Genomic DNA, 12,064 nt, shown 5'->3' on the forward strand with positions numbered 1-12,064 from the left:
AGCTAAGCTAAGCTTAGCAAGCTTAAGCTATGAAAGCACAGCCTCTGGGAAGTAAAGCTTTCCTCTGGATTAGGTGGTGGACATTATATTGTAGTCTGATTAATACAATAAATATGCTTAATCGTTTCACATAATTATGGTAATTTTAGGCATTTCAGTGTTCCCCAAATACCCTCTGTGTGTATAATCTCTGTGTGTGGGTAGGAGCCCAACTGTCAGCTGGCTGGGACAGAAATGGCCCTTAGTGGTAGGATTTGGTGACAGATTGGTTCAGTGTGCATGTATGTGAGTGTGCATGGGTTCAGCCATCCTCATTTGGCCCTCTTAAGTGCAGTGAAGCCTGTGTCTCTCTCTTCATGGCCCAGAGGACATGCCTTAGAATTCAATCCACTCTCTCACCATCTCCCTGAAACCCACATAGGGGCACATGCGGCTGAAAAATCATTACCGCTGTCTCAGCAGATAACAAACCGCTCCATTTCAGTGGCAGTCGAATCCCGAGGTTAGAAGAAAACGGCTTTAAACTGAGTTAAACCTGGTTAGGATGTATAAAGGATGACAAAAAATCCACAGAAATATGCCAACACTAAGGTTTTGAACCATACAAATGAAAACAGGATGAATTAAAACTTTAAGGTCACTCGTTTTGCAATTAAACATGAAAGGAACATGTCGTGAGACATACAGTACAGAATGTTGTCCATTATCATAAACTGATAAATGCACGAATACTGGACAAATATTTACTCAACCAGCACTACTTCTATAAATATGGTTGAAGATTCTGAGGTAGTTAAACTATGGTCAATAAACCTTACCTACCACTGGGAAATGTGTGGAAGATAGAGATAATCAATAAGTATCAAAGCTTAATGAATAATATGGTCAAAGGAAATGCTGGTGCTCTAAGAATGGAGCCCTGTGGGAAATGTAGATTAAAAGTAAATGAGGTCAGATGGACGCACAAACTTAATCGTCACTGCTAAAGACTACTCCAATAAAGCAAATCCACCTCTGTGTCTTATCTTACGAAGAATGCAGTCCTTTGGGAAATTCAGTGAGCCTATAGAAGTTTAGACCTTGGGGGGAAATGCACTCATTAGTGCACTTGATGTGGACTTGTGGTCTTCTAGTCTTCTTTTGCATGTCTATGTGACGTCTACATAATTCTAGGGAGTCCTATCTATGAATTTAGAGCTGAAATGGGTGTTCATGAGTGCCCCCCTTTGTTAGTTTATCACAGCAGTTCATGAAACGTTATATTGGCCAATCATATGGGAATGCATGGTAAAAAAAAAAAAAAAAAAAAAAAACGGTTTAATGTTGATCACGGTAATTTTTTTAGACTACATATTATTTATGTTTTCTTGTCTTATTGTTGTGCTTTCATTTTGTGCCTTTTCAATATTTAATCACATTGTTACTTTGCCAATGACCTGGATAAAATGTTGTTAAATAAAAAATAAAAAAAACAATTAGCTGACTTATGTTTTTCAGTATGTCCCAAATGTGCACTATTACAAATAAACAAACACACCAGTTTGTATTTTGGGGTTGTGGAACCATCATAATCTTGAACATTTTAAGTGTTAAATCATCACTGCTTGAGAAGACTAAATCATTTTATGAATATTGATGTCTGGTGGGGGTGGGAAAGATAACAAAGGGAACATTTAGATCCCCCCAAGCTAAGAGAAGTTATTAAACCATGTCTTTTACACAACAATTAAGGAAACAAGAGCGGAATTCTACCAGAGGGGCACAAATGCACTTGTCCCAGTATACATGACATTCACATCAACCTTCAAGATTTAATTTTCTTGTTTAGATACACATTCCTGTTAGATTTCTATTTCCCCAAATTCTTGCAACAGAATCCTGACATAATTTAAAATTCTGAATAATTTTCTTTAAAAATTAAACATTAATATATATTTTTGAATTATTGTTGGATTGGAGATATTACCTGGAATTACTGTTAGCTGATGCCTATTTAGCATAATGAATATTCAGCTTTGCCATTGCAGGAATAAATGGCATTTTAATATATATTCAAATATGACATTTACTTTAAACTCTAATAATATTTCACAATATTTTTAAATGCAGCCTTAATGAGCATAAGAGACAACTTTCAAGAACATTAAAAAATCTTACACTTTTAAGCAATAGTGTATATTGATATTTTAAACTGATCAAGAAAAAAGAACACTAAAAAAAAAAAAATTATCAATATTTAGAAATCAAATATGTACATCCCTGTAGCAAAGTAGTAAATCCAAAATCATTTAAAAACGTGCGACCATGTTTTCTTGCACTTACCTCCAATCAGCATGGTGCAGATAGAGAAGATCTTCTCTGAGTCAGTATTAGCTGAGACATTGCCAAAGCCCACGCTGGTCAGACTGCTTAAAGCGAAGTACAGTGATGTCACATATGAACTCCGAATTGAGGGCCCGCCTCCCAGTACGGCTCCAGTCTGTCCTGCGTTTGAAGTGCCCACTGGCCCCGCTCCTGTTGTGTTCCATTGGCTCGAGTTCCCCACAGACTCATGTCCCACCAGATCAGTGCCATTATATTGGGTTGGTTTGATTGACAATCAATCCATGATGGTTGGTGGGGAGTGGTTAATGAGTGATGGGTGGGATGGGGGAGGGGAAATAGGATAGGGGGTGCCCAGACGTTTAAGCTCATGCAACCAGCCTACGAGAAAGGAAGAAAATGTACCTTTACGTGTATTTGTACCAATTTGGCATATGTTTTGACCTGTGAAATTGTCTAGAATGTTCATAATTAATCATAATGTAGTTTTGGTGATTGTTCTAACAATTTATTTTTTTCCATTTGTGTTTGGCACTATAACTACCCAAAATGCAATAATGTTGTCACTCTAATAACTTTTTTAGTGAGTACATGGCCACTGTCCAGGGTTCTTAGGTCACTGTCAGAACTGAGCAGATACAGAGTGACTGTCCCTGTCCATGGTGCTGAACCTGAAGCATTTTCAATATCAGTTGGCTTGCAGTAGGCTGAACTCCTCTGGAGACTCTACTTTTGTTCCCTGTCTCACTACTTCTATACATTTTCTTTCTCTCTTTCTTCCCTCTCTGCTTTTTTGTCAGTAAGTGTCTAGTTTGGAGGTAGTATAGGTACCATATATGACATTAGAAGTGATATTTTTTGAGAGAACCAGAAAAATTGTCAAGGAGACAAAAAACAAGATCAGAAAATGAATGATGGAGATTGAGGGGGAAAAAGGTGCCAGAGAACTTCTTGCTAGCAGTTGTCAGGGAAGGTTTAATGCACAATCACACATGACAAAACCTCCTTTACAAATACACAAACAAACATTCACTTCTCTCATTTACACAGCGACCAGCTTCAGTTTACATTACCTTGCTCATGCATACATATACCAGAAACCTGGGTCATTCCTTTCCTGAAATAAAACCACATCCAAAGTCTTCACTTTCTTGTCTGTAATGTGTCTTCATGTGCTAATAGGCAGTGTTAAAGTGTCCTTCATATGTTCTGGACACCTTATTTGGCTAATATAGATATCTGATTGCTAACAGTCCCTTCCAAAGTTCATCATGTTAGTATGTGCAGAGTTGATCTTATACAGTATCTGTATTTTTTCCTCCTTGTGATCTGGTTTATGTCTACAGTGTTTTAAGATAAAGATTTCCATGGTTTTGTTTAGATCAAGGATTGTTATGGAGAAGTACGCAGTTCCATTTCCTTCTCACTTTCACTTTTGCTTTCTAAAATCACTTATTGACCAGGGAAAAGAGCATATACAATGACTACAACTACCAGTAGTATGTAATAGTGCCATTAACATATTGAGAAAGATTGGATAATAATATTGAATCGGCTCCAGAGTCAGAGTGTTATAATTGCCCCCATTACACAAATGGTATTAACCCACTGTATTTGAAATGAGAGCACACCTCAAAGTAATAATATAATTGCTTTAATACTTAATAATATTATGCAATAGTTTTCACTTTTATATGGTGATAATGGTTTTAGCTAGTAGGAATAATGTGCATTTAACAGACCTTCATTGTGAAGATTTTAAATAACTTAATTTTATCTTCAACTTTTATTTAGTTTTTAAATGTTAAAATTGCCCCAAACTCACAGCCATGATTAAATCCTGTATAGTAGCTGCACTCACGTTAACGTTTAACCAACAACTAACCAACAACTCAGAGACCAAATATATATTATTTACATTCAAAGGCATCAAAACTTAATATGTGCATGTGTGTGTGAAAGCTCTGGATGTCTGCACTGGCTGGGTGAAGCTGGTATGTATTAGTGAGAGTGTTTTCTCCAGACTCCAATGAGATTTATGCAAGTTTTTGACAATTCAATTGCACTTGACGACAAAGTGCATACTTATTTGTGAAAAACAGCCATCAACCAGTGCTTGACAAGCTTACAGTATCTACAATGAATAGAACAAATGTAAATGTAATACTAGCAAAGAGCACTGCCGAAGATTAATTTATACCAGTAATGCTCTGATGGAGCAGTCTTGAGAAACATATACTTTACATATCCTGCTGTTAATTTAGGGTGAAAATATGAATAGAAAGTGTCTCAAACCACTAAGGTTACGTTGGGTTGTAAATCACCGCAGGAGGAAAAAGGGACAAGTACACAAGATAAATACATTTGAATATCTAATATGCCTAATGTAAGTATATGTTTTATATGGTTGTGAGGTGCACATTATTTATTCATGGCATGAGAAGGGAGCCAAAGAGAAGTCCATTGGTAATGACATGTGTAAAAAGCAAAGATAGCTCTTTGAGCAATGAGAAAAGACAAGTAGGAAGGAAATAGATTTCTTCAAGATCGTGTTAGCTTGGGTTAGGGGTTGAATAAAGGGGGATGTACATTACACTCAAGCAGGAATGTAGGAGTCAGTGCTGGATAAGGAAGGTAAGGGAGACTGATGTGCAAGAAGAGGATATTAAATTGCATGTAATGATAAGACCGAAAGGATAATATATTTCTAGCAACAGGGGATCTCTGTTCTCTTCCAAACCACTTGAAAAAGAATCAAGAGTTTTGACTGATTTGACAGTATGATTTTTGGAGCCAAATTGAAAATCCTCTCTAGTCTCTCAAGGTCTGCTGGGCAGCTAGCCATTAAAAAGAACAGTGTTCTGCTGAGGTGAGGCCAGTGAAATGATCGATATGGAGAAGGAAAAATAAAAGAACGAAGAGGGAGTCACAGAGCAGAGTCACAGAGTTCAATCACCTCTTGGGGGAACCCCTCAGAGAAACCTTTCATTATTGATATGGCAAAACTACAATCCATTTACTATACTGTGCGTCCTTTTATGTCCCTATTTCCAAAACAGATAGACAGCAGTACTCAAAATGACTTCAATATTTCATTATCATCAATAACACTGCCTCACCAAGGCAAATGATAATAACTGTAAAGAGCCAAGCTGAAACTGGTTCTCACCAGATATAAAACAACTTCTTGTAAATCTGGTACACTTCCAAATTCTACATTCGCCATTTGAAAGCCGAACTGTCACACATTTGAGACTCATTAAACACTGCATGCGTGTTTCAGTGCTAAAATATTCCATCTGATGTGCAGAATGCTACAAACTTCTATTGCCACTAGCAAAACTAGACGTGTCATGACAGCCTCATCTGCTTAATATTTAATGGCTGGGCAATGTAGAACTGGGTGAGAGGGAATGGTGGGTAATATTGTTGGCACAACAGCAAAGACTGGATATTGGAGTAGTATCCCTGCATTTAAGGAGAACATGTGAATGTAATTGAAACCACTGGCTGGCAGCCTGTGTGGAACAGTGGATTTGCTGATGCTGAGGCCAATCAGAATCACTTTCATTAGATATGACAGATGGTGTTAGACTGTACGCATATTGCAGGCAATTTTCTATGAATAATTGCTCAAATGGTATGTGCAAATAAGTTGGACACTCCCACATTGTAAGCTTTAAGTAATTCAATAACCTGAATCACTCATATATCACTTGTTTTGTTCATGCACGAATCGGTTCAGTGAATGATTCAATGACTCTCTCGTAAAGACAATTGTCAACACCTGCTGCCGTAACTATGTAACCTGGGGAAAGATTCAGTAAAAAGTCAAATCAAAATAGAACTTAACTAAATTTTTTACAATTAGTTTAAAGGACTCCTAAAATATCTTGTCTAGTTTATCTTGGTCAAGAAAAAGATGGATGACCTTTAATAAATTAAGTCCTGTGAGATTCATTATGTCAAGATCATATCAATGTCATCATACACTCTTTTCTCACAGCCATTTATTTTACCCTTGGTCTTTTTTCTTATTCATGTGGAGGGTAGCACAGGGGAGACTAAGCGAGAGGTTCATTTGTAAGTCAGACTGATGCAGTAATTCACCTGTTCATGGACAAATGTGAAAAAGGTAAGTTTGTTCAGACATGACACATGCTTGAATGATGTGAAGAGAATGACTTAAATCAGAGACTGTCTCATCAGTGTGCTGTTCGCAGAGCCAGAGAAATTGTTCTGTCCTTCTGACAAAACGCATTATGTCTGGCCTTTTTTCTTATTCTTCTATTCAGGTGTCTACCTAATTTGAAAAGTCATTTGTACCTGTATTACCTGTATTTGTACCTGTATTACAAATGCAAGATATTTATAATAGGAGGCCTTTAGTAAGGCACATAAAAAGGTTGTTGTACATTTTCAATGTAATGAGAATATTAGTGGACAGACACATTTAATAATGATCCTTGTGTATGAGACACTATGAAAAGAACTCTTTCACATGTGAAAATATATGAGATGGCCTCAAACAAGGCCTCAGTCCGATCTGTTACACAGCAGTACTTATGCTAAGAAGATAACTGCCCTATTTTTTGTTATGTTTTTTTTTTTTTTCTCATTTCACTTAGAGTATGTGGTTTCATAAAATATCTAATAGAAGATATTCAATATTTTAGGAGTTTATTTTGAGGGACATTTCTAGTTCAGCTTAGCCAGTAAAAGGGATAAAAATTGCATTTGTTAGAAGACCTTAAGAATCTGTTTGAATGAATTTAAACTTAGTTGATTTTAAACTTGAATTTAAACATGATTCAAAGGTCGGTACAGCTCTGTTGACAGTTTGTAGGTATGGCACTCACCAATGTCCCAGGAACCAGGGCTGTTCTCAATCTCGCTGCGGCCGATGACATACCAGACACAGGCCATCCAATGTGCCAGCAAGCCGAACATAGACATAAGTAATGTGAGGACCACTGCGCTGTACTGGGAGTAGCGCTCCAGCTTTTGGAGCAAGCGTAGAAGCCGTAACAATCGAACTGTTTTCAGCAGATGAACTCCAAAGTACTAAACATACAGATATTGAATACATAGCTCAAAATGAAATCATAGAATAAACAATCATTTAAGATGGCATGCCCAACACATGAAATGTGGTCTCCCATAAAGGGGGAGGGCCGTTAATCCTTCTTAAAACAAAAATGTTTAGATTTATAAGGTTGTGAATAAACAGTTGGCATAAAATTATCTTCAATATAAGCAAAATTAACACTTACCACACTGACATTGAAGGCGTACAACAGGTCAAAAGGTAGCGCAGCAATCAGGTCCACAAAGAGCCAGGTGGTGACGTAATGCACACAGATAGACCGCGCATCATACACCACCTGGCCTGATGTGCTCACAAATGTGGTGCGAAAGTTTAACACAATATCTGTCACAGGGATATAAAGAAAAAAAAATATTTTAGAAAACTTAGAAGATGACATATTTATTTGTTACTATATCACAGAAAACTCTATTTTATTCATTACTTGGTTCAGTGACAGGTTATAAAAGTTTGGTCTGGGTTCTACTGACGATAATGTAATTTAATGTAAGTTGCAATTAATAGAACTTTAAAAGTTTAGTAAATGTCTTTGGGAACTGTAGCACAGAAAAGCAAATAAAAGCAACTTTTTATGTAGGAGCTTTTATGCAAATGTTTCGATGATACCAATAGTTGCTCTGTGTTATGAAATTGTGTGTAATGAACAGTAACAGATTCTGTCACTGAACTGCTCTCAAGCTGTACTTACTGTATCCTCACTGACTGTGGAATTCTAATATAGATGTAATGGCTATAAATCTGATGTTTTGTCTAATGGGTTTGTATATCTTTCAACAGTTAGTCTACAGACAGAAATCTGACTTTACTAATAAATTAATTTGACAGTGGGCCTTCAGAATTATTTCTGCACTATAAAACATCTTTAGAGTTTAGATTTTGTTGAACGTTCTTTTTTTTGTTTTTTGGATTTTTAGATGTTAGTTGATTTTTTTTGTGGTTTTTTTTTTAGTATCATTAATATTTTTTTTAGATCTGTGTGTATGATATATCTGGCCTTATATTACCTCTGTGACATAAAAGACTGTCTGACTCAGAAATGTACACATACACCTGAAAAATAATAGGATGGTGTGCTATGAATAGGGGTACTTTATTAGCAGCCTTTGGTATCAAAAGACATTATTGAGACAGAACTTATTTTTGCCAAACTAATGACATAGTAAAAAAAATAAATGAACAACAAACAATAGGACTGTAGGTTGAGCCTTACCTAACATGAAAAGGATTTCTACCAAGATGTCGCTCACACTTGGTGGACTTCTAGGACTAGGAGTCGACAACTCATCCCGCCCACCGACGACGGTGAAACAGACATTGTAGGGCACAGTAACTGCTACATAAAAGGTGGCTAACAAGATCAGCCAATCCCAGCCAGCTTTGAAGGTGCCGTAATGGAGAAGAATAAAACGGCTCTTCTGAATGGCTGCCACTTTGTACTCTGGGATGGGTGGCTTCTCACCGAACATGTTCTAAATGATAGCAATGTTTTAGAAATGTTTATTAGATTTTTTTAGTGTATTTTCAAGATTTTCATAAACAGTATGATGTGTGCAAACCACTGTGAATAAATAAAAAAAAAAAATAACCCAACTAATTTTAGAAGATGCAGTAAATAACTTTGTCTCATTGCTGAACAAAACATATTGTTATGTATTTATCTTTACAAGGTCATTTTTGTATTTCCTTTGTATTTTGTTCTGTAATGTTTGAACTTGAACTATTCTTAATTTCTTAGGTCTAAATTATAAGAATGTTAGTGTCTAAATGTGGGTCTTACATTGTTGATTCTTGAGTTTGCTCTTGTCTTTTTTTTGTGGGTGTGTAGATATATGTTGTAGAGCAGATCTATTGTGTGTCGGGTTTTGGTTTTGGAGCGGTGTGTGTGTGACTTTGTGCACCTCCAGCCCTGTCTCCTCGTCTGAACAGAGAACATCCATATATCATTTTCATTTATTTCATTTCTAAATTGTTTGGCTCAACAATAAATAACATCAAGTTATTCCAGAGAAACACAAAAATACCACATGCAGCTTTACTGTGCATCAGTAAAACATAAGCACAGATTTCCACCATTACTTCACTTAAGTTATTAGAAAATTCCAGCTTAATTTCTTGCCCATAACCATCTGAGTGAATAGCTCTTAACACTGAAATCACAGTGAAATTACATTTAGCCATTAGCTCTGTCTGCAAAATTACAAATTAGCACTGTCTGCAAAAACAAATTATATTTGCATTCATTATTTATCAAGGGTTTGTAAGTATGACAAAAGAGAAATGCATCCAATGGAAAAACAGCAAATGAAAAAAAAGAAAAACAGTTATTTATATGAACAGTTATGAACACAGATAGATTACACTGTGGGAAATAAACAGCCAAATTTATAATAATCAATGAAAAAGAAGAAAGATGAAAAGATAGTCTTTTTCCTATGGAACACAAAATAGAGATTTTGTTTGCTTTTTTTTTCAACAAAAACATCTTAAGCTCCAAAAGTATAAAAAGAAAAAAAAAAAAAAAAAAATTATTACTATATTTTAAAAAATTTTCAGTAAATAATGTCTTCAGTTTCAGTTTGTTCCCCTCAGAGACCTGTAGTATTGGCTTTGTAAGTTTTTGGAAGAATAGTATAATTCTGTTCTTTTTGAGGCGCACTATTCATTTAATTTGACTAGGAACAAGAAATAAGAACAATGAAATGAATAATTGATTGATTTTTACATAATAATTATTTTGTATTATTTATTTTCAGTACACCAATGTTCAAAAGTTTGGAGTACACTGTAGATAATACTTTTTTTAATGTTTTAAAACATTATGCTCACCAAAGCTGTATGTATTTGATTATAAGAAAAACAAAGGTATATTGTTTTTCTATATGACTTCACACTTTTAAAAAAAAAAGTATAGCATCTGTTTTGTTGAGAAAATAAAATAAGAAAGTAGGGCAAGACATTAAAGTAGATTTGCTCCCTTCTCATATGCTAACTAACATGTCCCCGTCAGGCTATCCTTCACTGAAATATTTATTTTAATTGATGACTTTGGTTTACATGACTAATTTGGAGAGATCCATCAGTTATTGACTTTTAATGAGTTGACATCATTGACCAGATATATATTATTCCTAGTGCCAGTACAATGTTTATCCTTCAGCCAAATGAACAGTAACTGTGCTTTGGCTCAATCTCAGGCCACTAAAGGGAGCTTTACACCTCGGTGCCAAGCTTTCTTCCCGGCCCTCCCTGTGCCTTGTGTGCGTCTTTTCATCTCTCTCTTTATCAGTGTACCGTTCTCTTTCTCTGGGGAGGAGAGGTGTCAGGATTACTGTAACAGTAAGCACCACACGAGATGCTGCTGGTTTGTATTGAAGCATCCAAAACACATGATTCAGTAGCCAAAAACGAGGGAGAGGGAATGAGAAACAGGATAGGATACTTACTAAATATGACATTGACTAGACCAGGTGTTTGAGGTGTGTGTGTGTGAATATTAGTTGAATTAAGGGAACATAAGAATATACATCTCGTAATAAGCTTTGTAGAGCATCTCACATGAGGCTGAAAGTGTTGCTGTCTGTATAAAAGGGTAATTTGCTCTTTTGAAACCATTCTCCCTTTGTTTTAGAGCACTCTGCCTCTGTACCTACTTTAACAGCATACAACCATTTTTTACACATTATGACTCTCTTGCCTTTCTCTTTTTTTCTCTCTTCTCTCATAATTGTTTTCTGTGTTCTACATAACAATACAACTGTGTTCTCGTTGTGTATATTGGAAGGTTACCCTCATTACTGAAGGTATCTGAGAGACTGGATCTACAAGCAGCAAATTATGTAAGAATCAATGTAATGGTTTCTGCGCAACATGTACATAGATGGTTTACTAAAGAACTAGAGAATATAAATTAGAGATCCACTGATAAAACGTTGGCTGATAACTCATAATTTCTATATTTTTTGTTTAAATATATTGTGTGTATATATATATATATATAATATTATTGTGTGTATATATATATATATATAATATATATATATGTGTGTGGTATGTGTGTGTGTGTGTGTGTGTGTGTGTGTGTGTGTGTGTGTGTGTGTGCGTGTGATAAAAAACTTATATGGTTTGGAGTTCTTTGAACCTTAAAAGGTTTTCCTATCAATTAGTCTGTAAAATGTTTTTTTTTGTTTTTTTTTTTTGGGGGGGGGGGGGGTTTTTTAAATTGGAACATATATTTATTTGGATAAACTCCCATCATTCAGGTAGCGACACTCACCTCTTTCTGGACTCTGTTCTTTCATCTTGGACTTTCTTATTGTCTGTTATGTCCTTGTGTGACACTAGAAAGAGAACCACCTCTCCTTTCTCATTCTTAATGGGCACAATATCCAGAAGACAAGAGGACTGAGTACTGTGTTAATGTAATATAATAATTAGCCATCATAGTTAAAATTCAACATGAACATTCAATATTGACACACATTTATACACAGGCATTTACTGAGTCTTATATTTAGATCTTTAGGTTTAAAATGTAGCATTCATGGCTTGATGAATCACTTTCTGTTTATTAGTTTGTCTAAACCAGAAATAGCTTTTTGTCAGAGGTTGTCTCAGTTGGCTGTACTGCCTTCATTT

The 12,064-nt window shown here is 35.7% G+C and overlaps 1 pseudogene; it reads right to left on the bottom strand.

Moving 5' to 3' along the window:
• Positions 1 to 12,064, bottom strand: part of LOC122146188 — a 100,424-nt pseudogene that overhangs the window by 27,432 nt on the left and 60,928 nt on the right.

Source organism: Cyprinus carpio, chromosome A9 (genome assembly GCF_018340385.1).
Source record: "Cyprinus carpio isolate SPL01 chromosome A9, ASM1834038v1, whole genome shotgun sequence".
NCBI lineage: Eukaryota > Metazoa > Chordata > Actinopteri > Cypriniformes > Cyprinidae > Cyprinus > Cyprinus carpio.